At 41.6% G+C, this 27,874-nt stretch overlaps 1 protein-coding gene across 1 annotated transcript in view; it reads right to left on the reverse strand.

Moving 5' to 3' along the window:
• The window catches only part of PFDN1 (prefoldin subunit 1), a 72,015-nt gene that overhangs the window by 1,588 nt on the left and 42,553 nt on the right, over positions 1-27,874 (reverse strand). The gene's annotated exons all lie outside the window — the stretch shown is intronic.

The following is a 27,874-nucleotide window of genomic DNA, read 5'->3' on the forward strand; positions in this document are numbered from 1 at the left end:
CCCAAAAATATGGTGGCTTCACCACTGGTCCCTCCCCTGGGGACATACTTGTGGTTGCATTCTCACTTGACATGAAATGAGGCTCCCTTTTTCAGAAATACTCAAAATAATCCCCTAAGGGTGCATGTGACTAAGCCACACTGGAGTCAGTAATGCAAAGCCCTGACCCAGACAGCTTAGATGCATCCAGTGCCCTTCTCTCATTCACCCCTACACCCTAGCAGCTGTGGATTCACTTTGACCGTTCAAGTGCCCATATGACCTGGGAAAGACTGAGCCAGAGAACAAGTGAGCAGCCTGGCCTGACAGGCCTTCTTTGGGAACTGATGCACAACCAAACCACCAAGGCAGGAAAATCAAAATGAAGGCCTCTGGGGCTTGAGGCCTTCACCATTAAAATCTCTGATGCCCCTCTACATATCCTTCTAACTTCTCCCACTCTCTGTCCAGATATTTATTAAATGCAACAGGGGACTTTTTCCTATAGGTTCCAATGCTGTGGCATCTTTATCGGTTCTTATCTGAGCCTCTAATTCCCGTCTGGCTTCTCCTAACTTGAAATCTCCTGAAGGCTAGAAAGAGCCATATCTCTTTACTCCTCTCTCATTTGTCCAACTTGCACACCATTCATTCCTTACCAAACAACAGGAGCTCCATAAAACTCACAGTGGCCACAGATGTATGCTGGTGCTGAGGAATTTATTATCAGTGTGATATCAGAATGGGAACTCAAAGTTCCTTTGATAAACAATCCCTAGACTTTACATGTGGTGACTTAAAGAGGGAAATACTAATAACTCCTGACACACCACTGAAGAATGTACACGTACTGGGTGTTGCACAGAAGGGGAGCAGGAGCTAAATAGTGAGGGCCATGTACCATCTGGGCACCTTCCCAGCCCTGTGGAAATCTAAGGAAAAGGCCAGTGGGGCAAGCGGGGTTGTGCTCCCACAGCATCAGCTGATGCCCAGGGACCTATCAGGTCTGCTGCATTCTATCTCCGTCAACTCGCTGCCCAGCTGGCAAAACTAAACTTGGAACATCAGCCAGAACTTTTCTACCTAAAAGGACTCTGGACAAATTCAGGTTAAAATTCTTATCTTTAAAATTCATCATTCTAGGGGCGCCTGGGTGGCGCAGTCGGTTAAGCGTCCGACTTCAGCCAGGTCACGATCTCGCGGTCCGTGAGTTCGAGCCCCGCGTCAGGCTCTGGGCTAATGGCTCAGAGCCTGGAGCCTGTTTCTGATTCTGTGTCTCCCTCTCTCTCTGCCCCTCCCCCGTTCATGCTCTGTCTCTCTCTGTCCCAAAAATAAATAAAACACGTTGAAAAAAAAAAAATTAAAAAAAAAAAAATAAAATTCATCATTCTATGTCTCTTCCTTCTATCTTCCACTTACAGTTTTATGATTTTTTTTCAGGATTTTTACCACTTTATAACCTAAAGTCTTCAAGTTTCAAAAAAATAACGCAAAATAAACTTGTCTATGTTGAAATCTTTAATTACTTAAATAAACTTTTTGCACATCAAATTTTTTATTTCGGGGGCACCTGGGTGGCTCAGTCTGTTAAGTGTCTGACTCTTGGTTTCGGCTCAGGTCACGATCTCATGGCTCGTAGGATCAAGGCCCATGAGGATCCTACGGGATCCTGATCCTAGGATCAGGATCGGGTTGTGCACTGACAGCAAGAGCCTGCTAGGGTCTCGGTGTCTCTCTCTCTCTCTCTCTCTCTGCCCCTCCCCTGCTCATGCTCGCTCGCTCTCTCAAAATAAAACTTTTTTAAGAATTTAAAAAATAAATGCAATTTTTATTTCATCCTACCAGATGGGTCATTCCTAACACAGAGGGAACTGTTTTCTTTTTCAGTAGTTTCTGTCTCATCCTTAAAGACACCTAAGCCAAGAAGACCTTCACAATCAAACCTCAATCAGAGTATGTGATGTGTGTTGAATTCTGTCTCACAAAAAGATACATTAAAGTCCTAACCCCCAGGACCCATGGATGTGGCCTTATTTGGAAATAGGGTCTTTGCAGGGGTAACCACATTAAAATGAGGTCATACTGAATTAGGGTGGGCCCTAAATCCAATAATTAGTGTCCTTATAAGGCCACATGAAGACAAAAGGGACACAGACAGAATGCCATCCCTTGATGGAGGCAGAAAGGGAAGGATGTATCTATAACCCAAGGAAGGCCAAGAAGGGTCGGCAACAGAAGCTATGAAGAGGAAGGAAGGATTCTTCTCCAGAGGCTTCAGAAGGAGGGTGACCCCACACCACCTTGATTTTGGACTTCTAGCTTCCAGAACTTGTGAGAGAATAATTTTCTATTGTTCTAAACCACTCAGTTTATGGGGCGCCTGGGTGGCTCAGTCAGTTAAGCCTGTGACTCTTAGTTTAGGCTCAGATCATGATCTCATGGTTTGTGGGTTCAGGCCCTGCACTGGGCTCTGTGCTGACAGTGCAGAGCCTGCTTTGAATTTGCTATCTGTTCCTCCCCACTCATGTGCACACTCACTCTCTAAATAAATAAACTTTAAAAAATAAACCATCCAGTTTGTAGTAATTTGTGAAGAAGCCCCAGGAAACCATGAAATGAGGGATGCCCCAGAGAACAAGTCTACCCAAAGTTCTTATGTACTCACACCTTCTGACCACACTGAATCATAGAGGCCTGGGTAAGAATTTCTAAAAGTATGTCGGGACCTGTACTTCTCCCAAAAAAATTGTGGTAGAAATGATCCAAATAAAAATGAGACAGAAAGGATGCAAAACCTTAAGGAAACTGATTAAGTCAAAAATTTTTCTTTCTTAAATTTCTACACCTTCTTCCTAAAACTCACCAAACCAGAAATTTTGTGGACCCCAGTCTCCCCCACTTCTATAGATGACAACTCCGTTCTTGCAAATGCTCAAAACCTTTGGTGTCACCTTTGAATCTTCCTTCTTTCACATCTGACATCAACCAACAAATCCTATGAGCACTATCTCAAAATGTGTCCATAATCTGACCTTAATAAATAACCTCCTAAGTGGTCTCCCAAGTTGATTTTGAGAGAGAGTGTGCACGACCATACACGCGTGAGCAGGGAAGGGACGGGGGGACGGGGGTGGGGGGTGCGGATCTTAAGCAGACTCCACACTCAGCTCGGAGCCCAGTGTGGGGTCCGATCTCATAAACCACAAGATCGTGACCTAAACCTAAATCAAGAGTTAACTATGCCCCCCTTCTGCCTTCTGATCCTCTTCAGTTTCTTCACACAGTGCTGAGTCCTCTTTTAATGCTCCAATGGCTTCCTATTTCAAAGTAGAAGGCAAAGCCCTTTTGAAAAGCCATGTTTAGACTTGTTCTCAGCAGACTCTGACCTCAACTCCCTCTCACCCACTCAGCTCCAGCAACACTGGCCTCCACCTCCGACTATGCACTGCCCCTCCAACCCACCACCATGCTCCTGCTTGGCTTTTGCCCTTTGGCTCCGTTAGGAACACTCTTCTCCAAATATCCACAGCACTTGCTCACTTACTTCCTTCAGCCCTTTCTCAAATGCTTCTTGCTGTGATTACACAGGAGCTCCACGCTCCCTATTCTCACCCTGATTTGCATGCATAGCCTGTTACCACTGGAAGAAGCAGTATTTGTGGGTCTTCCCTTACAAGAAAGGAATGTCCATGATCATGGGCAAGACTCTGTTCTGTTCACTGCTATAATCCCAGTGTCTAGAAAAATGGCTGCTACAAGACAGGAACTCAATACTTGTTGAAAAAAGTACATTTATTATCGGAAATGAGTACTTACTGATTTACTTATATACAAACTGCTGCTTTGTAGTTCTCCCTCACAACTTGGAATGAGGATCACCAACAGAGCAAGCACAGGTAAAAACTGACCATCTCCTTCAAGATGGTTTTCAGTTTGGGGCACTGCCTTCTAACCTCTGCCCCTAGGTATACATAGGTCTAAAACTCAACCCTCCCTGATGTCCATGGGAAAATCAAAGGCTTGGCTTCCATAAACAGAACAGGTCCTAAGGTTCAGGCCCCTTGATCAAATCAACCTGTGAAACTGTGAAACAAGCTATCCCAATTTCCCATGTCCTGGAGTTGGAAATCCTTGAGAAAATGCTCTGAGACTGGCCTGGGCTGCCAGGAGCTCCAGGGGAATTATGACTGCTGTGTAAACTTCCGGAGGCCTTTTAAACCCACACCTTCCAGCAGGAGTCCCAGGAACGCATCTGCTGCAGCATTTTTGTGTGTTGCTGAGCAATCTCCCTCAGAACCTTTACCCTAGGAAACTCTCTAGTGGAATCAAACCACAGAGCCCTGGATGCAGCGACATTCTTGTGGGCCTTGTTCTAGAGTGAAATTCTGAGATTTCCTGTGGGGCTCAGCATGGCCAGGGAAATGACACTGCTTAAGGTACTACTCATCAGCCTGAGGCTCTCCTTTCTGGGAGTCAGGCTGAGGGGCTAGTGTTCTAGTCACATCCTCCCATGAAAGAAAGAGGCTCAAGTCTCTAGAACTTTTCTGACCTCACAGAACCTCTCAGAGAGACTCCTGAAGTAATTCAGCTTCTGATGCTTTATCTCTATACTTTTTTCCTCAGAACTTTTGTCCCCCCCCCCCCCCTTCTCTAATATTTTTCCTATTTGTCATTTCTTAGGGCATAGAAAGTAGTTTTCCCCTCTCATCCTCTATTTCCCCATTTGTAAAATGATTTGGACAGTATCAGTATCTGCACTCGCCCATCATTATTCTTTAGTCACAAAACGTTTTCTTCAAATGACCTCTTAAGACAAAACAACACAGGTAAAACAGAGCTGGGGGAAGAATAGGGGGTTATGGTGGATAAAAGGAGACCTTCTAGCTTGCCCCCAGACTCCAATCCAGTACAGGATCAGTAGAAAGGGCCATCTTGATCCCCCCCTCCCACCCCTGATGTTCTAGGGAATCTGTGTTCAGAGACCTTCTGCTCTGAATCCCATGTTTCAGATCCTGAATTTGACATACCCTGGCCAAACACTTCTCCCTTATGTTGAATCCACAGCTTCCAGCTTGTGCAGACCACTGCTAACTTCAAGCTCTACTGTTAATCTAAAAGGGTGAAGCAAAGGCTACCTTCTCACTGTTGTTCCCATGACTTCTAAATTAAAAACCCAGAGCCTGATTCTCATGTTCTATCAGTGTGCAGAACTCTAAAACAGCCAGAGGGTACCAGCTGCCCACACAGGGGAAGTTTAGCAAGAGGCCAAAAATTCACCAAAGACTGAGAAGGCATGTCTTAGCAGATGGGGGAGTACACTGTGATGAAGGCAGAGAAACAAAAGGAGGAAGAGAAAATAAGAAAGGCAACGTGGAGGCACAATCAGAGAAGTCAGGAATGGAAATGAGACAGAGACAGATGGGCAGGGCTACAGCAAGCAGAAGCAGGGCAGAGCTCTGAAAGTGCAAGTGAATGGGTAAACAGCACTCACCAGAAGCAGGCCAGACAGGCCAAGTCTGACCGGCAACCGAAAGCTAAGAGACAACTAACTGGTCCACAGACACGAGGCTATTTGTGAACTCATGAGGGTGCATTTACTTTACCATCAAGGACACAACTAGGCTATAAGGGACCTTCTGAACTAGACTTTGAGACCAGCTCAAAGATGAGAAAGTAATTGTAGGCATGGAGCAGAATATAAGAGAAATCTAAGAAATAGTCACTATCTCTGTGTCTTTTAGAAACAGCTTTCAAAACCTCTTTCAAAGGTTCCTCTGCTAAAAGACTTGTTTCAGCTGAGCACTGACCTTGTTTTTCTCCCAGGTGTTCTCTTAACCTGCAAAGAGACTCTGACACTGCTACTGAACGGGGTCAGACTCCCAAATCCTACCTATAATCACATGCTCAATCTGCCCAAGTCAAACCTCTACGTTACTCAACACCTTATGGCAGAAATACAATGGGGGTGGGAGTAAGGTTTATTCTTTCCTTCAAACAACAGTGGTTGGCCCCTAGGTCTCCCTGGACTTTAGGTGATCTCTACCAGTGTTGCCCTCCCTAACACATCAGCTTCAATTAAGTCCCAGAGAAGGCCAAGCCCATCAGACAACCCAGGAAAGAAAGTAGAAACTCCTAGGTAAACAGAGCCAGGGGGGAACTATTCCAGTGCACATGGTGCTGATGAGGCCACATTCAAAGAATCATTACATTTTGGGGCATCAAACTTAAAAGGGATGAGACATGCCAGTAAATCATGTCAAGTGGCTCAGAAAAGATTAAGAGGAGAAAGAACCTGCCCATGGCCTTAAACATCTAAAGCAATGGCTCTTAAAATGTGGTCCCTGGAATTTTTCCAGCATCAGCAACTCCTGAGAACCTGTTAGAAATGCACAATCTCAGGCCCCACCCAAGACCCACTGAATCAGAAATTCTAGGGATGGAGCCCAGCAATCTGTGTTTTCACTGCTCTCCAGGTGATTCTGAGGCACTTTGAAGTTTGAGAACCACTGTTCCAAAGTGAGTCAGCAGAGGGCCAAAGATACAGTATCTCAGGCTCTGTGAGGATGTTTCTGTCACAACCACTCAACTCTGCCGTCACAGCATAAAAGCTGCCACAGACAATGTGTATACTAAGGAGTGCACCGAAAATGAACAATAGCTATGTTCTAAACACACAAACACAAGCAGCAACGTGGGTCTGGCTAGCCAGGCTACAGTCTGTCAACTCTGTTCTTAAAAAATAGTCTTAAAAGAACAGAATCCAGCAGGTAGAGATTTCAGAGATTTTTAACTTTCAAGAAAAGCTGATAAAAGCCCAAATGTCCAACCATCCATCCTTCTGATTCATTCATTTACTCATTCAACCCAATGCCAAACCCTATCTCTCTTTTCCTCCCAAACTCTGGTCCTTGAAATTTGTGGCAGCATGCCTTACCATCCTCCCGTAACTCCTTGTTGCCGGAGTCTCCAAGATACTGGGTACTGTCCCTCATTCGCTGATGGCTCACGGTCTTCCCATCCACCACTGCTGCACCACTCAAAGTGACTCCAACAAAAATGTAGATGATCCATTCAATACCATGCTCTCCCCTGCCCTCACAGTCTTTACTTCACTCCACCTCAGCCACCCACCGCACAGTCATACGCTCGAGACCACATCAACACCACTAACTGCGCCACCTCAAAATTTCATTTTTACCACTGCTACTTCATATTTTTCCAAGTCACTCTGATAACTCTCAACTCTAGCATGTCTTCAACCTCATCCCGATGACAAGGTTTTCATTACATATTACGCTTCCATGGCCTTTTCCCTCTTACTCAGCTAAGCTTCCACAGTGCACCATTTATATTTAACCCCTTATAAATACTTTTTCTCCTCCGCTCTGCTCTCCCTCTGTTGCACTTGCCTGGCAAAATGCCAACCCAAGTTAAACCCATCTGCCTACTCCATGCTTATACCTAAATGCTGCTAGAGAAGAACACTTAAATGTGCTGGTTTCACTTTAAATTCAGGACCATGAATCTCAAATGGGCACAACACTGACCCAGTATTCTGTTAAACTAAGTTCACTTGTGTGCTCTCCAAAATAGCTACTCCACACTTTTATCTTGTTTCCTCAAATCTCCTATACTACCTCCTCCCTGCCCCCTCCTTTCCAAGTCACTGAGAAAATACAAGCAATCTGAGGAGAATTCTCTCTTCTTCCCACTACCACATCTTCCACCTGACCCACACCGATACATATACTCTCTTCTTTCCCTGTTGTTAAAATGGATAGTGTCCCTGCTTCTATCAAAACGCAACCCTTCCACTTGGGTGTTGGTTCCATCTCTACTCACCTCAAAACCTTCACTGCTGCAATCAGCCTTTTTCCTCCTTTCTAATTTTCCATTTCCCTTTCTCTGAAAGATCTTTATTGTTGAAGCAAATCACTTTAATTTTTTTTTTTTAATGTTTGTTTTTGAGAAAGAGCAGACGACCAGGGGAGGAGCAGAAAGAGGGAGATAGAGAATCAGAAGCAGGCTCTGCGCTTTAGTGTAAAGCCGGACGTGGGGCTCAAACCCACAAACCTACAAGATCATGGCCTGAGTCAAAGTCAGAAGCTTAACCAACTAAGCCACCCAGTGGCAGATGATTTAAGACAAATCACTTTAAAAACCCTTTCTTGTCCTCACATTCCCTGTAGGTACTGTCCCCTTTCTTTCCTTCCCTTCTTAGCAAAATTTCTTGAATTAATTGTTTTTAGTAGCTCCCCACTTTCTTACCTCCCATATGCTCCCCAGATATCTCCAATTACTATTGGGGTTATTTTTTATAGAGCAGAGGAATCTGTTACAATCTTCTTGTAACTCTGTGACTCTGTGGGCCTAATACTCTACAAGTCTTCCAAATGAGCAAATAAAATACGTTTTACTATTTCAGTTTATCTTATTTTGTCCTAGTTTTACAAAACCAAGAGAATCCAACTCACAGTGTTTACAGTGGAGTTTGGCCTGTAGGCATGATAAAGGGGTAGGTGGAAAAGGGTGCGCCCTCTCAGAGAGGAAGTAAGGGCAACTCCTTGCATTCTTGGACGTGGAGGTGCACCTGACTCAACTGTCAGGGCAAGACTAGCAGTGAGATATGTGAGCAAACACCTGAAGTCACTTCAGCACTACCTCTTTGCTCCAAGCAAATCACTAATTTCAGTTTCCTTACAATTCAACAAAAAGATGGACCCAATTAAAAAATGGGCAAAGGACTTGAACAGACATTTCTTCAAAAAAAATATGGGGGGGGAGGGGCGCCTGGGTGGCTCAGTCAGTTGGGCGTCCGACTTCGGCTCAGGTCATGATCTCACAGTTGGTGGGTTCAAGCCCCGTGTCAGGCTCTGTGCTGACAGCTCAGAGCTTGAAGCCTCCTTCAAATTCTCTGTCTCCTCCTCTCTCTGCCCCTCCCATGCTCATGCTCTTACTCTGTCTCTCAATAATAAATAAACGTAAAAAAAAAAAAAAATTAAAAAAAAAAAAAGATATATGAGGAGCACCTGGGTGGCTCAGTTGGTTAAGCGTCCGACCTCAGCTCGGGTCATGATCTCGCAGTTCGTGAGTTCAAGCCCCGCATCGGGCTCTGTGCTGACAGCTCAGAACCTGGAGCCTGCTTCGGATTCTGTGTCTCACTCTCTCTCTCTCTGCCCCTCCCCTGCTCATGCTCTGTCTCTCTCTGTCTCAAAAATAAATAAAACATTAAAAAAAAAAAAAAGATATATGAATGACCAATAAGCACATGAAGAGATATTCAACCTCATCAGTCCTTAGGAAAATGCAAGTAAAAACCACAATGAGATACCAATTTTAATGTTTTATGGGGTGGGGGGGTGGGGAGCAGAGAGAGAGGGAGACACAGAATCTGAAGCAGACTCCAGGCTCTGAACTGTCAGCACAGAGCCTGATGTGGGGTTCGAACTCACAAACTGTGAGATCATGACCTAAGCAGAAATCAGATGCTTAACCAACTGAGCCACCCAGGCACCCCAATGAGATACCACTTTACACCTACTAGGATAACTCTAATCAAAACCAGAAAACAGATGCTGGCAAAGATGTAGAGATATTAGAACTCGCATATACTGCTGGTGGGAATGTAAAATGATGCAGTGGCTGTAGGAAACAGTCTGGCAGTTTCTTAAGAAGTTAAAAGATAAAACTGCCACATGACCTAGCAATTCCACTCCTAGGCATGTACTCAAGAGAAATGAAAACAGGTATTCAAACAAAAATATTCACAATAGCCCAAAACTGGAAACAACCCAAGGGCCCATCAGTTGAAAAAATGTGACACCCATACAAGGGAATACTGTGCAGTCGTCAAAAGGAATGAAGATGTGAACCTTGAAAACATGGAGTGGTGGCACCTGGGTGGCTCAGTCAGTTAACCGTTCGAGTCTTGATTTTGGCTCAGGTCATGATCTCCTCATGATCTCACCGTTGTGGGTTCAAGCACCGCCTAAGGCCCTGCACTGACAGTGCCAAGCCTGCTTGGGATTTTCTCTCTCTCTCTCTCTGTCCCTCCCTGGCTCGTGCTTTCTCTCTCTAAATAAATAAATAAACAAGAAAGAAAAAAAAAGGGGCACCTGAGTGACTCAGTCGGTTGAGCTTCTGACTTCAGCTCAAGTCATGATCTCACGGTCCATGAGTTCGAGCCCTGCGTTGGGCTCTGTGCTGACAGCTCAGAGCCTGGAGCCTGCTTCATATTCTGTGTTTCCCCCTCTCTCTGACCCTCCCCCGTTCACACTCTGTCTCTGTCTCAAATAAACAAACATTTTAAAAAAAGAAAAGAGAAGAAAGAAAAGATCGAGCTAAGGGGGAAAAGGCAAATACTGAAAGCCACATGCTGTGTGATCCATTTATATGAACATCCAGAATAGGCAAATCTATACAGACAGACAACAGATTAAACTCCCCAAGTGCTGAGGGAGACGGGAAAAGGACGACTACTTAATGGATAAGAGGTTTCTTTTGGAGGTGATGAAAATGTTCTAGAATCACACAGTGGGCATGGTTGCATAACACTGTGCATTTTATGTTATGTGAACTTTATTTCAATTAAAACTAAAAATTCCTAGTCTTCTCAAAATGCTATTCCACAAAGAGAAAAAACAGGACACGAAAACCCTGTATTTAAAAACAGGCATGGCAGGATGCTTGGGTGGCTCAGTCAGTTGAGCATCCAACTCAATTTTGGCTCAGGTCAAGATCCCAGGGTTGTGGGACTGAATGCCAGATAAAGCTCCACACTGAGTGTGGACCCTGCTTAAGATTCTCTCTCTCACTCCCTCTCCCTACCTCTCTCTGCCCTTGTCCCTCACTCACACGCATTCTCCCTCTCTAAAATAAAAATTACCAAAAAAAACAAAAAACAAAAAAAAACAAAAACAAAAACGAAAACCAACACAGAAAACAAAAAACAGGCATGGTAAGGCAAGTTCCTAATGAACTACTGTCACAGCAAATCAGTATTTACTCCACACAAAAACTCAGAGTAACACACACAAACTGAGCACAGTAAAATAAACTGATGTATTAATTTGTGAAAACTAACTTTAATGTTATTAGCGAAAGCAGTAAACATTTAGATTAATGATTTAATAAGGTATTCTGGGAGAGCCAATGAACAAACAAGGGTAAGGAAACTTCTACGTGATCACATTACTACTTGCCAATCGAAGAGCATATTTATACAACTAAAAAAATAGAGATATGGCAACCGGAAACCCATAAAAGGAACAGGAGACAGTGAAAACAAGCAAGAGCTCAAAGCCACCGTAAGCACAGATTAATGACTCAGAGACTCCTCCTTTGCTGATTTGTATAGGTCAGCAGAGGGCAGAACTGGAGAACTACAAATACACCCCAGTATCAAAGAACTATTTATAAAGCTTTTCCAAAAAACTGGCTTTCTTTTCATTAAGAAAGAGAAAAAGGGTAACTAATAGTTATACCTCTCAGTATCACCAAGGAATTACTGTTATTGAACTCTAAGCTATACCCCTAGATCAGACAAGCAACCTAGGATCTTTGCTCCCATTGCTCGGAGTGTTCCGAAGGGCACGGAGAGGTTAGCTCACACCACCCAGTGATACTTCTCCATCCGGGGTGATCCAGGAGCTCATATACCATGATGGAATTACTCTACAGACCAGACGTCACAGCTGCCACTTGTCCCAACTCCACACACACCCAAGTTACCATGGAACTGGTACAAACAGAATGGAGTTTAATATGCTGTTAGCTCTGATGTAAGTAGCTGACATAACACCAATTAAATTCATAATGACACTAGAATAATAAAAGAGCACTTGGCACACTTCTCTTTGCAAACATGATTTAAAGAGTGGTTTTCATTTTTCCCTTTCTTCAATTTCCAGATGCTAGGTCACTAAGAAGCCACTTACAATCTTTTAGCTCAAAGAGTTGGGGTTTGGGGGTTTTAAGAAAAGAACCACTAATATTAGAAGGCCCAGCTACTAGGAATATCCAATTATGATACAGGAACCCCCATTTTTTTCAGAGCATAAATGAATAATACTGTGGGTGGAATCTAAAATCTGGAATCCTGCGTTCCCACTCATCTTCCTCTCTTTCCCTGACCAGTTCTGGTTCTGGCTCTGTGCAGGATATCTGATCTCCATTTCTTTTCTCTTTTCTTTTCTTTTCTCTTATCTTCTTTTCTTTAATGTTTACTTATTTTAAGAGAGAGAAGAGTGCATGCATATGGGCACATGAGCACAGGAGGGGCAGAGAGAGCGGAGAGAGAGAATCCTAAGCAGGCTCCATGCTGTCACCACAGAGCCCAACATGGGGCTCAGTCCCACAAACTACGAGATAATGACCTGAGCCAAAATCAAGAGCCAAACACTCAACTGACTGAGCCACCCAGGCGCCCCTGATCTCCATTTCTAAAACATGGGCAGAGGCCATGAAATTTATGAGATGGCTTCACCAGAGAATCCATGGCCATTAGAAAATAAGGGCAGCAGACATCACTAACCTGCTGGTACTTGCATTCTTGAGCCCATCAACTAACCCTACCAATGGCTGTATTTATGCTATACATGGAAGAAGTCCCTGGGCCCTTTGGCCACACTTTCAGGGTATACACTTAAGTTATAGACAGTGGGTTTTTGCATATAATACAGAAAGTTATTTGTTATTATAAATACCCTACAGCAGTTTAAATGAGTGAACTACATATATTAATGTGGGTAGAGCTCAAAAAAAAAAAAAAAAGGTTACTGAGAGATAGCAACAATATGATGTCACTTGTTAACTACAAGATGCCATAAAACATGGGATGGAAAGAGAACACACCAAAAACCTGATAGTAGTTGCTTCCGGTGAATACGAATAAAGTTGAGGTGGGGTTGGAAGGGAAGTTACGAAGGAGATTTCAATTTCATTAGTATTACAATGAACATTTGTTTGTTCTGGGTAGCGAGTACACAGGTGTTTGTTAAGTTAGCTTTGTACATTTGTATGTCTTTAATTATTTTCCAAATTAAAAAAAAAAACCTTTATCTTATAAGCATTTGGTGGCAATATGCTCAATTGATAAGCAGCTACTGAGCATCCAACATATGCAAACAACAAATCTTGTATTTATTATTTGCTGTGTACAGGCAGCGTCCAGTGATTTACAAGTACTATGTTAAAAAGTAGGTATTTGGCGGGGGTTGGAGGGTGCTTGGCTGGCGCAGTGAGTCAAACATGTGACTCCTGATCTCAGGGTCATGAGTTCAAGTCTCATGCTGGGTACGGAGATTACAAAAAAAAAAAAAGTAGGTGTTTTTTAAGGGAGAAATGCTTATCCTCCTAACCTCCAGTATTCGTCAGCTATAGCGGTAGCCTCTCTATCTACCCTCAGGAAAACTAATGGTTTTTCTTTTTCTTTTATAATTTTTTTAATTTACATCCAAATTAGTTAGCATATAGTGCAACAATGATTTCAGGAGTAGATTCCTTAACGCCCCTTAGGCATTTAACCCATCCCCCCTCCCACAACCCCTCCAGTAACTCTGTTTGTTCTCCATATTCAAGAGTCTCGTGTTTTGTCTCCCTATTTTTACATTTTTATATTTATATTTTTTACTTTTGCTTCCATTCCCTTGTGTTCATCTGTTCTGTGTCTTGAAGTCCTCATATGAGTGAAGTCATTTGATAGTTGTCTTTCTCTGACTAATTTCACTTAGCATCACACCCTCTAGTTCCATCCATGTAGTTGCAAATGGCAAGAATTCATTCTTTTTGATTGCTGAGTAATACTCCACTGTATGTATTTATTTACCACATCTTCTTTATCCATTCTTCCATCGATGGACATTTGGGCTCTTTCCATACTTTGGCTATTGTGGATAGTGCTGCTGTAAACATTGGGGTGCATGTAACACTAGTGGTTTTTCTGATTGGCATGTTTGGGCAAAGGCAATGTTGCTTAGCTTCTTTTGTTCTACCAGTATCTGCCTGCTTGCAAAAGGTACACAATCTGCCTAACTTCAGTTGGTTCCAAACTTAGGCAGATAATAAAGGGATTATTTATTGTCCCTCTCCATCAACACCATTGTTGCTATTTTATAGAAGAGCATATTTAGGCTTATAGAAGCTAATTTACCCAATGTGGTGAGTGGCAGAGCTGAAGTTCAAATTCATACTCATCTGATTTCAGAGTTCGTACCCTTAATTATTATGCCAAGGCATTATGCTACACATATCCGAGCAAAGAAAAAAAAGTACCTACCACTTGCTAAGAATCTTGAGATGAACTAAAACAAAATATTCTCAAGGTTCAAGTTTTTCTTAGTATATCCTGAAAGAGGGTAGGAAGTCCACATATGTGTGTGTGCATATATGAGAGTGTGTATGGGGAATAGGGAAGGTACTAGTTATTAGGAAACTTCAAAACTATTTCAAAATTAGTAGGCATGTTTGCTTTCACTCATGTTAAGTACCAACCTCCCTCAAATATTACTCAACATAGCAGGGTTTCTTATCTCTTGTGCTCTAAATGAACTGTGTTCAACCACTCCCTGCAGTATAGGCCCATGGACAGAGGGCTCAGCTCTAAGCCTAATCTGACGTCAGCCTCTACCTTTTGCAAACCCTCCCCAAGTAACAAACCTGCTTCCCTCAGCAGACCAGGCTTGCCCAGCTCCAAGGTCAGTACTAGTAAGAGAAGGCCAAAAAGCATTTGCAACTCAAGTCTAACTGAGTTGACAGCTCCTGCTGCCACCACAAAACCAAGGGTCTGAACAGTCTCCTTGTCTCAACATGGGCTTGCCCATGTGGGCGTTCACTTAGTTCTTTGGACTCACACTACACACTGTCTACACCTCTGGTAAGAGCTTTACATCCTGGTGCAGTGCCCTCGGGCTCAGTCCATGAAACTCATTCTTTCTCTAGCTACCTCTTCTCCTTAGTTGACCTAATCCAGCTCGGTAACTTTAAATGCCACCTATAATAGATAATTCAAATTATATTTCACTAGCCTAGAATTCCAGATTCATATATTCAACTATCTATTCAGTATCTCTACCTGCGTATCACAAACCAAACTTTCAATTTGCTTTTAAAATTACTTCTGAGGGACGCCTGGGTGGCTCAGTCAGGTGGGTGTCTGACTTCGGCTCAGGTCATGATCTCATGGCCCGTGGGTTCAAGCCCTGCGTCAGGCTCTATGCTGACAGCTCAGAGCCTGGAGCCTGCTTCAGATCCTGTGTCCCCCTCCCTCCCCGTCCCTCCCCCGCTCGCACTCTGTCTCTCTCAAAAATAAACATTAGGGAGATTTAAAAAATAATAAAATTACTTTTGAAACTTGAAGCTCAACTAGGAAACAATGACCAATGAACTACCAATAGCACATCTGTTCCCATAAACATATGCAATCTCTGTGGTGCCCAGCACACATGGAATGTTGTGTGGAAACCACACTAAATGAAGAGCACTGGCACTGGGAATAACTACTTGCCCAGAACAAGTAGTACTTACACAAAGTGAGCAGAAACAATGCAGATTTCATTCATTTTAGCCTTAACACTTTTCTCTTAAACCTCTCCAGCCTCATTTCTCACTCCAACCTCCTTTACCACTCCACTCCCAGACTTTCGTTCCCATGATTTCCTTTATCTGAAATGCTCTCTCCTGTGCCCCAGCCCTACATCAAGCAAAATTCTAACTGACCTTCAAGGCCCAGGTGAAATGACCCCTCTCCCATGAACCCATTCCAGATCCCTCCAAGAGGACAATGAGTGATACATGGGGAGGAAGGAGGGTCCAAAACTTCAGTCCTCTCTTCCATCCCTACACCCAATTGTCTTTGGCACTACCTTAAAATACATTCAGTCTGACCACCTCCTCTAGCACTGCACCCTGGTCCAAGCCACCATCAATCTCTCCCCTGGATAATGCAACAACCTCTTAACAGATCTTCTTGCTTCCACCCTTGCCCCCTATACTCTATTTTCAATATAGCACCCAGTCTGGTCCTTTTAAAATATAATCAAGGGGTGCCTGGGTGTCTCAAATGATTAAGCACCCAACTCTTGATTTTGGCTCAGGTCATCATCTCACAGTTGTGAGAATAAGCCCCGCACAGGGCATGGAACCCTGAGATTCTCCCTCTCCTTCTCTCTCTGGCCCTCCCCTGCTCATGCGCTCTCAAGAAACAAACAAAAATGAAAAGCAGTATGAATCAGATCATGTCATTCATCTGTTCAAAACCACCCAAAAACTCCCAATTCCAGAGCATAATCCAAAACCTTTAATATGGCCTGCAAGTCCTCTGTAATCTACTTCTCAACCACTCCCTGATTTCTTCTAATATTCTCTACCTCACTCAGCTCCCAATGAACTGGCGTCTGTGCTATTCTTCCAACTCATCAATTACAACCTCACCTTCGGGTTTTTATACTTTCTGGCCCCTCTGCTTGAAAGCCTCTTTCCCAGATGTACACATAGCTTGCTCTCTCACTCCCTTCAGGCTTCTGCTCAAGTATCACCTTATAAGTAAAACCTTCCCAATCAACACGATATAAAATAGCTTATACACTCCCATCATTCTCCGTCTCCTGACTCCATGTTATTTTTCTGTTTAGCATTTATAAATTATACTGTTTATTATCTGTTGCTCCCTCCCTTTCTCCAAAATATAAGCTCCATGCTCATCAGGGTCTTTGCTAATTTTGTCTTCGTTGCATTTAACAGTGCAAGGCATACATTAAGTACAAGAGGCTGTGTCCCTTAATGTATGAAAGTAAGAACAAAAAGCCTCCACAGTTAGGCATACCCCAAAGTACCATGTATAATCAAGATACTCAGCAAACACTTAATAATCCTTGTTTTAAAATATGCATATACTTCTTCTGACCTAACAACTACGACTGGCCAAAGCCTTACAAATCCAGGAATTGCTTACTCCTCCCAAAGGAATCAGTTTTAAATCAGTTCAACCTCTGATATGAAAAGCATCTAAGTTTAAAATTTAGTCAGTTGTGGGGTGCCTGATTGGCTCAGTGGGTTAAGCATCCGACTCTTGGTTTCAGCTCAGGTCACATCTCGCAGTTCGTGGGTTTGAGTCCCACAGCAGGCTCCACACTGACAGTGCAGAGCCTGCTTGGAATTCTCTCTGCTCCTACCCTGCTCATGCTCTCTCTCTCTCAAAATGAATAAACTTAAAAAAAATAAAAAACAAAAGTTTATTCAATTGATACTTTAGAGTTTTGTTTGAAATTTGAACTAGTTTAAGGCTTCAACTGTACAATCAGAAGCTCCTTCTTTCTCATGTTTTTTATCGCCACCTATCTAAAGACAGCAGAGAGTATGCATGAATAAAGGCTTTGAATATGAACTCCAAAGAAAGCCCAGTTCTGAGCAGAAAGTGAAGTTTTTCTTTACAAATTCCAACAGCTGATTAAACTCAACTACAAATTACACCTGTTTTGTGCTACTTGTAAAGATTTAAAGCACTGCCAGTTATGTCACTCCACATGAATCACAAGACTTAATCATATATATAGCACAGATAGTCGTTAAGACTGTGTTCTACATTATGTATTTGAGAACCTTTAGTTCAGTTAAAATCATGAATTCACTAAATTAGGGAGTATGGCAGGTTGGTGACTTAAGAAATGTCTAAAAGTAAGCATTCCCCTGGGCGCCTGGGTGCGTCTGACTTTGGCTCAGTTCATGATCTCACTGTTCGTGAGTTTGAGCCCCACATCGGGCTCACTGCTGTCGGCACAGAGCCCACTTCAGATCCTTGGTCCCCCCCCGCCCCTCCCCCACTCACACTCTCGGAAAATGAACATACATACATACATACATACATACATAAGCAAGCATTCCCAAAGCCTGTAGTAGCCAAGTGCACAAATCCCAAATCTTTAGGTAAACAAACATGAGGATCTTCATTAATACAAACTTTCCCAAGACATTCCCCCCAGCAAAAGAATCTCTAATAAAAGCAATCCATTTCTTTCTTTGGTGTTTGAAGTGGTCAGGTTCAAACCACCTGCCCCTACTGCCCCCCGCCCCCGCCCGCAAAAAAAAAATTGCACAAAGGAAGGGATGTTGGATAGGACTTCAGATACAAAAGTAAGCAAGCAACTTAAGAATATAAAAATCAATAATCCCTCAGGTGGGTTACACAAACGGTAGAATACCAGCAATATAACTGAAAATCTGCCCTAGTTTTCATATACTCCGCCACTGGTGAATACATAGCAGGAAATAGGAAAGGCATTTAAACCATCCCTTTATGATCAATAGTTTTACAAACAAGTACTAGACTGCTATCTCTACTTTATAGACCATTACTTCTATTATAGAAATATTTATTTCTACAGAAATATTTCTACAGAAATAAATATTTCTATAACAGAAATATTAGAAAGAAGTGAAGGCACAGAGAGGTCAAAGTCAAATCCAAGTACAGCTTTATGCTGGCACTGTGGGTTAAAATTGCACACAGGTATACTGGAGTCAAATGTGTGCTTAATTTCATCAAACAACCTGACTCTCTAAACAGTGCGTTAGGGAAAAGTACTCAAGAGAAAGATTTCTTTATTCTCACACTAACTCCCCCATTTGTAATCACCATTTTCTCCCTCTTACCTTCTCTCACACACTGACTGCATATTTCCACTGTCAAAAGTCACATTTAAAAGACTAGCAAAAGACCACAATCACCTGGTTAATCTCTAGCATAACCACTGATCAGAACATGCTCTTTGAGCCCCCCAGCTCTGGTTCTGCACTGTAAATGGATGTGGGTGCGTGAGCCCTATAGGGCTTGGGAAAGGGAGAGCTCAAATAATGTTCTTGTCAGCACTTTAAACAAAAAATCCATTCAATGAGAATAGCACCATGTTCCTTTTGCCCTTTCTCCCTAGGAACTAAATTAAACAGATTACAGACAGTGGCAAAAGCTGGCCTTAGAACAGCCTCCCCCTATTTGTTATTTTTAGCAATTTAGTCTGACAACGCCTGACAACTAAACATGCCTAGAATAGCTAAAGGGAGGGGGGATTATCAGATACTACCAGCAAAAAAACACTAGTCACCACTTCCTCCAACCCTAAGAAAGAATAATTTTCCATGTCTTTATAGCATCATCCAGAGTTTGAGCTTTTAGCGTCTCATATAAAAACAGACTGTGTAGAAAACATCAGTGGAAACTGATAATGCTTCCTGATCCAGAGGACTGTTCCACCCTCACATATGTTTTCTTAAAAACAAAAGCAGAATAAAGTGAAGTAAGTCATTTTACACAAGTTAGGGGTAAAATGCATCTGTGTCCATTTTGGAAGAATTCCCTCACCAGGTAATTATGTACCCAAAAAATGGTTTCATGAATAATGAAGGAATTCAAATATTTTTATTATGCTGGTGACATGCTGGTGAAGGACACGTTTGCAAGTAGAACAAGGTGAAGTGGGAGAAATTCTCTAATTAATCAAAATTAGGAAGAAAGCACCACCCGTAACACCTTATTTATAAATGAAATAATGTGGTGAAAAATCTCTGAAAAATGAAAAAATAAAAAGGTAAAGTCCTGGGGCACCTGACTAGCTCAATTAGTGGAGTATGGGATTCCTGATCTTGTGAGTTCAAGCCCCACGATGGGTATAGAGATTACTTAAAAACAACACCTTTAAAAAAAAAAAAAAAAAAAAAAAAAAAAAAAAAGATAATGTCCTAAGCAGTGTAACTATCTGCATCAGATTAAAATTCATATAAATACATTTTTTAATATTTAGTAAGATAAAATGTCCATGAACATTCAGGAATTTAATAATTTAAGAACATTTTCTGAACATTTTTTGCCACTATTCTAAGTAGCATGTATTTTCTAAGACAGTATAGGATAAAAAAAAATACTACAAATGAATAAAATGATGTCTTCCTGGGTATGTTATTTTATGTTTGTAGAATTAATTCAACTCCATCCAAAAGTATCTCTAAAATGTGTAATGCCTAATATAAACTACCTTAAGCCATCACATTCACATTTGTGACTTCAGTAATTTAAGAAACTACTATAAAGATATCAAAAGAGATGCTGTTACCTTGTATTACACTTTAACTGGCAAAGCTGTAGGCACACAACTACTTTTATTTTAGCTTCAAAGAAAAGGATTCCAATTAACTTTATAAATTAAATCTGGACATGAAAGGAAACTGGTGTTTGTTTTGTTTTCCCTCCTTCCATCTTTTCATTTTAAGGGGGAGTTTTTGCTCCTAAAGTGTCAATTCAGAAAAAGACCAATGTTATAATGATAAACTTAATAGAAGTGATCATAGATATCGTCTAATCCAACACGTTTTACAGATAAGGAAACTGAAGCCTAGAGTACAGCAAGGGCTAGGGGTGCCTGGATGGCTCACTCAGTTGAACCCCCAACTCTCAATTTCAGCTCAGGTCATGATCTCACAATTCGTGGGATCAAACCCCAGGTCAGGCTCTGTGCTTTCTCTGCCCCTCCCCCATGGGTGTGAACACATAAGCTATTCTCTCTCTCAAATAAACTAAATTTAAAAAAAAAAAAAAAAAGTACAGCAAGGGCTAGAATCCAGAACTCCTCACTCAACAGAAGGTATTTAAATTAGGAATCTGGGGTAATGAATGCTCTGTTGTAAATCTAGTAGACTTGGAGATCTCAATTTATGGTTCAAGTATCAGTGTGGATCTTGTTCTTTCGAACTGACATGCAGAGTGCTCATTAATACAGGTGTGGCCTGTCCACAATGAGTATCGAACAACTCACTTCCTCTGTCCAGTATCTGTTACTTCAGTTTAGAGAAGACCTGTGCTGTAATAACTGACCAGAATCAGAATGTGAGGCCAAAAAAAAAAAAGTATACTGATTAACTTCCCCTTACCATCTAGATACAAGAGGAGGGAGGTATGCAATAACATGAAAGAAAATTCAAAGTCTACATCATCAAAAGAAATCATTCTCTAGGCAGGTTGAAAGTGACTGCAGGAACTCTCAGGTATGGGAGGGAAGAGGATAAAGACAAATATTTATGGTCAGGCACAGAGAAAAGGTAGACGATATAAAAAATAAAGCAGCAAAGCCTGAGGTCAACAATCCTCTGAAGCATTCAAAGGGATAGTCTGGTGTGGGTACAGACAAATATTCCAAGGAAATCAAGGCACTGTGGGAATGTATCCTAGCAGAAACGATGAACAGAATCAAGATGCAAAATGCTAAACTCAAGGCTAAACGGAACGCAAATCCTTTTCTCTCATTCATAAAATGAAGACACACGTTATCAGTGAACAGATCAAACCAAAGGGGTATATGTGTAAAATATCTGTGATATATATTTCACAAATAAGAAAGACTGTCTAGTTAAAAGGGCATATCTATTTGAATTGTTCACGTTTAAGTTCTCACCAGAGCTGAAATGCTTTTTAAGTAAACTCTACCCCCAATGCGGGGCTCAAATTTACAACCCCAAAATCAAGAGTCACATGTTATACCAACTGAGCCAAGTAGGCACCCCTGAGCTGAAATATTTCTCATAAGGAAGTGAAATGTATCACAGTTTACAACTGGGTAAATATTAACACTTGGAACGTAACACATACACATTGACCAAGGCACTGAAAGTATTTCTAATAACCAATAAAGAATACTCAACCACAAAAAGAGCATACTGGGCTTTTCCAGATGCATGCCAACTCTTCTCTAAATGCCAAAGAGGAAGATTATGCAGCTCCATTAAGCTCTAAGACAAAAGGACATAGAGAATATATATATATATATATATATATATATATATATATATATATATATATATATATATATATAGCTCACTATAAACTCTAGGGCTTCCAACCATCAGGCTCTTTAAGATTTAAGTCTTAAATAACTAAAAACTATTTTAAAACAAACATCCATTTTTATAAATGTTGAGAATGCAAATGAACTCTATAAAGAGATAAGTATTCATATCTGAAATCCCAAAGTATTGGACAGTAAGAGAAACTTCACTCAAGACTCCCCAAGTCAAAACATAGAAATGAGATGAGTTTACAAACTAGTAATTATTTTTTTAAATTAAAAAAAAAAAAAAAAAAAGCCACTCAGAGGTGTCTAGTGACCTAGCTACTACAGAAGGTATGAGACACCATCAAGCTAATTTTTACAGTAGAAACATTTTTTTTAATTTTTTTAACATTTATTTATTTTTGAGAGAGAGAGAGTGTGTGTGAGTGGGGTCAGGGCAGAGAGAGAGAGGGAGACACAGAATCCGAAGCAGGCTCCAAGCTCTGAGCTGTCAGCATAGAGCCTGATGTGGGGCTTGAACTCATGAACCATGAGATCATGACCTGAGCTAAAGTCGGATGCTTAACCAACTAAGCCACCCAGGCGCCCCCAGTAGAAACATTTATACTTCTCTTCAGGACTCAAAGTCTCCTGGGTCAGAGTGAGAGAGGACTCTGAAAAAGAGCTCCCTTCAGCAAAAGGCTACAAGATAAACTGTATAAACACTCTATGAGAACAACTTGACTTGGTAAGAATAAAAATGGACTGTCTACAAAGATAAATTGTGTTACTTCTACAAAATGGAATACCACATAGCAATGAAAATCAACAAGTCACAATCTTGAACAACATGGATGCACTTCACAAATACAATATTGAGCAAAAGGCAAAATATGTATACGGTGATTTTTTTCATATGAAGTTCAAAAACGAATACGAGTAAATTATACTGCTTGGGGGATGTATACATAGGCAGTAAAAATGTATCTAAAAATAAAAGAAAGAAAGAAAAAGGGGCACCTGGGTGACTCAGTCAGGTGAGGGTCTGACTCTTGATTTTGGCTCAGGTCATGATCTCACAGTCATGAAATCAAGCACCGTGTCGCATTTGGCACTGACAGCACAGAGCCTGCTTGGGATTCTCACCCCCCCACACACACAGAGTCTCTCTCTCTGTGCCTCCCCCACTCACTCGTGCATGTTCTCTTCTCTCTCTCAAAATAAATAAATTAACATTTTAAAAAAAGAAAGAATACAATTACACCAAAATCAGGAAGATACCTAAGAATAAACCTAATCAAACAGGTAAAAGACCTGTACTCCAGAAGCTATGAAACAATGATGAAAGAAATTGATGACGAAGCAAAGAAATAGAAAGACATTCCACGCTCATGGATTGGAAGAACAAATATTGTTAAAATGCCAATACTACCCAAAGCAATCTATGCATTCATATATTCCTATCAAAATACCAACAACATTTTACACAGAGCTGGAACAAACAATTCTAAAATTTTTGTGGAACCACAAAAGACCCCAAATAGTCAAAGCAATCTTGAAAAAGAAAAGCAAAGGGGCTCCTGGGTGGCTCAGTGGGTTAGGTGTCTGACTTCAGCTCAGGCCATGACCTCGCAGTTCATGAGTTCGAGCCCCATGTCAGGCTCCATACTATCAGTGCAGAGCCTGCTTGGGATTCTCTCTCTCTCAAAACAAGGAAAGGGAAGGGAAGGGAAGGGAAAGGGAAGGAAAGCAGAGGGAGAGGGGGAGGGGGAGGGGAAAAAAGGGCAAAGCTGCAAACCTAGAGGTATCACAATTCCAGACTTCAAGCTGTAGTGACCAAGACAGTATGGTACTGACACAAAAACAGACATGCAGATCAATGGAACAGAATAGAAAACCCAGAAATGAATCCACTATTATATGGTCAAATAGTCTTCAAAAAAGCAAGAAAGAATATCTAATGGGAAAAAGACTGTCTCTTCAACAAATGGTGTTGGAAAAACTAGACAGCTACATGCAAAAGAATGAAACTGGACCACTTTCTTACACCATACACTGAAATAAATTCAAAATGGGTGAAAGACCTAAATGTGAGACCTGAAACCATAAAACTCCTAGAAGAAAAAAAAAGGCACTAACTTCTTTGACATCAGCCACGGTAAATTCTTTCCAGATATCTAGGTCTCTTGAGGCAAGGGAAACAAAAGTTAAAAAAATAAAAAATAAACAGTTTCTGCACAGCAAAGGAAACAATCAACAAAAGGCAGCCTACAGAATGGGGGAAAGATATTTGCAAATGACATATCTGAGAGAGGGTTAATATCCAAAATAAAGAACTTGTAAATCTCAATACTGAAAAAATGAACAATCCAATTAAAAAACAGGCAGAAGACATGAACAGACATTTCTCCAAAGACAGAGACGGCCAACAGACACATTAAAAGAGGCTCAATATCACTTATCAGGTAAATATCAATCAAAACTATAATGAGAGAACACCTCACACCTGTCAGAATGGCTAAAATCAACAACACAAGAAACGGCAAGGGTTGGCGAGAATGTTGAGAAAAAGAATCCTTCATGCACTGTTGGTGGGAAAGCAACCTGGTACAGCCACGAGGGAAAACTATATGGAGGTTCCTCAAAAAGTTAAAAATAGAACTACACTATGACCCAGCAATTGCACTACTAGGTATTTACCCAAAGAATACAATAATACTAATTCAAAGGGGTACATGCACCTCAATACTTTTTTTAACGTTTTATTTTTGAGAGAGAGGGAGAGTGCATGCACACGCACGCACACAAGCTGGGGAGGGACAGAGACAGAGGGGACAGCTGACAGTAGTGAGCATGAGGAGGGGCTTGACCCTACAAATCATGAGATCATGACCTGAGCCAAAGTTGGACGCTCAACTGACCAAGCCACCCAGGTGCCCCACATCTCAATTTTTATAGCAGTTTTATCTACAAAAGCCAAATTATGGAAAGAGCCCAAGTATCCATCAATTGATGAATGGATAATGAAGATGTTGTGTATATACAATGGAATATTACTCAGCCAGAAAGACGAATGAAATTTTGTCATTTCCAATGACATGTATGTAACTAGAGAGTATCATGCTAAGTGAAATAAGTCAGGCAGAGAAAGACATACCATGTGATTTCACTCCTATGTGGAATTTAAAAAACAAACACACAGAAGGAAAAAAACAAGAGAGAGGCAAACCAAGAAACACTCTTACCTACAGAGAACAAACTGATAGTTACCAGAAGGGAAGTGGAAGGGGAGATGGGTTAAAGAGCTGATGCGAACTAAGGAGTGCACTTGTTGTGATGTGCACCTGTGATGTATGGAAGTGTTGAATCACTATATTGTATACCTAAAACTAGTATTTTTAAATTTTTGTTAATGTTTATTTAGTTTTGAGAGAGACAGAGACAGAGCTTGAGCCGGGGAGGGGCAGAGAGAGAGGGAGATACAGAATCCGAAGCAGGCTCCAGGCTCTGAGCTGTCAGCACAGAGCCCAACGCAGGGCTCGAACCCTGGGACCATGAGATCATGACCTGAATTGAAGTCGGACACCCAACCGACTGAGCCACCCAGGTGCCCCACCTAAAACTAGTAGTACACTGTGTGTTAACTAATTGGAATTTAAATAAAAACTTAAAAAAGAAACAATTATCACAAAAGTTATGGTAGCAGCTAAGGAAGGGGGCAGGGATGGCCTTGTGACTGCGGTGGGGAGAAGAATGGGGGAGCCTCTGGTGCATGCCAATTTTTTATTTCTTGGCCTACGTGACTGTTACAAGTGTTCATTTCATAATTATAAAGCTGTATGTATTTTAATGTATATTTCTGTAAATGCTGTATTTCACTACCAAAAAAATGCTAATTTCTTAATGGATTCTAAATTTTAAGTTATGCCAGCACTGAGTATAATTCTTGTATGATGAATAAAACAAACATTCCATCACTGGCTCTGCTCTCACCTGCCCTTCTCTCTCCACTAAAAATACAGATAATAATCAGTGTCCATCATATAACAGTGTCCATTTGACCTCACCCCCAAAGAGGGGCTCCCATCATATCCACAAATGGTACCAACCCAAAAATGAAAAGTACTTAGGGCAAAACCTGGACATCCAGCCAAATGCCTACCAGTTACCACCCATGCTATGGAAAAAATGACCTTCAACAGGCAGAGTAAAACCTCCTCAATCATGGGAACTCCTCCAAAACATTCCCTCATCAGAGTCTCAAAAACTCAGCCAACTGCAGAGTGTCACAGGCACCTCCTACCAGTAACCTTGCCGCTATTCTTCCTACGTATTTCAGGAACCACTATCTGACCAAAATTGTCATTTTTGTGGAAGAGTCAGAACTTTTACAGTTTCGTAGATCTTACTTATAGCATGGGCTGCAAAGCTATTTCACAACCCTGAGATTGTAACATTCTGTGTCAGAAGTGGCATCATACAGGCCAGAATGTCCTGGGTTTCCTTATTCTTGTTTTTATTCTGTCACTGCTGAGCTAACCAGGGTAGTGGAAGGGGTGGTAACCATGTCAAAGATAAAGGAAAGGAAGTGGTCACCCTGTATACGCATGTGCCTAAAATATGTAATGGAGACTTCAGACTGAATGCAGATGAGCCTCAAGCAATAACTGTCCCCCACCTGGAACAGAGAAGCGAATCTAGGAGAATGGTGGCCAAAATGTGCTCAAATACACCACTGAAAGCTTGCACTCATCTCAAGGATTCCAAATCCTTGAGATTCAAAAGACAAGAGGGCAGAAACTGAGCTCCAGATCATCTGAAAGCTGAATCCAAATTTTTCCAACTGCAAAAAAAGTCTACAAAATTATTCCCTCTTACCTCCAAAAAAACGTGAGTAAAAATATAGGATGTATTTTTCACTCTTTAGAAGAAATCTATCACCTCAATCTATCAATAAGGTTTCAACTCAACTTTAACTAAAAGTGGATTTTCTCAAAAATTTGAAGACTATTTCCCCATCATAAAAATGCTATACATTTCAAAAAGAAAATTATTTTTACAAAGACAGAGAAGAGTCAGAGTCATCATTCCAAACTCCAATTATATTTATGTCATTTAAAAAATTAGGCCATTGGGGTACTTGGGGTGGCTCGGCTGGTTAAGACTCTTGATTTCTGCTTAGGTAATGATCTCACGGTTCATGAGATCAAGCCCCACATCAGGCTCCATAATGACAGTGCAGAGCCTGCTTGGGATTATCTCTCTCTTTCTCTCTGCCCCTCCCCTGCTCACTCTCTCTCCTTCAAAATAAATAAATAGACATTTTTTAAAAAATTATACCATTAGGTGCCTGGGTAACTCAGTTGGTTGAGTATCTGACTCTTTTTTTCTTTTTTTTTAATTTTTTTTTTTAACGCTTTTATTTATTTTTGAGACAGAGAGAGACAGAGCATGAACGGGGGAGGGGCAGAGAGAGAGGGAGACACAGAATCGGAAGCAGGCTCCAGGCTCTGAGCTGTCAGCCCAGAGCCTGACGTGGGGCTCGAACTCATGGACCGCGAGATCGTGACCTGAACTGAAGTCGGCCGCTTAACCGACTGAGCCACCCAGGTGCCCCGAGAATCTGACTCTTGATTTCGGCTTGAGTCTTGATCCCAGAATTGTGGGACAGAGGTCTGTGCTGGGCGTGGAGCCTGTGTGATGCTCTCTCACTCTCTCGTTCTCTCGCTCTCTCTCTCCCTCTGCCCCTCTCACATGATCTCTTCCTAAAATAAAAATTTTTTAATTATGCTTTTGTACTTTTCTAACAACATACACTATACTATGTATACATTGTATTTGACAGAGAAAGAGTGTGAGCAGGGAAGGAGGAGAGGGTAAGGGGAGTGAGAGAAATTTTAAGCTGGTTCCATGCTCAGCACAGAGCCCCATGTGGGGCTCAATCCCACAACCCTGGGATCATAACCTGAGCTGAAATCAAGAGTTCAATGCTCAACTGACTGAACCACCCAGGTGCCCCTCGGCCATCTTCTTGAAAAAGTTATTACCAAAAAAATTTTTTTAAATAGACATAAATAACATGGTTA

The sequence above is a fragment of the Panthera leo genome, chromosome A1 (assembly GCF_018350215.1).
Source record: "Panthera leo isolate Ple1 chromosome A1, P.leo_Ple1_pat1.1, whole genome shotgun sequence".
NCBI classification, from domain to species: Eukaryota; Metazoa; Chordata; class Mammalia; order Carnivora; family Felidae; genus Panthera; species Panthera leo.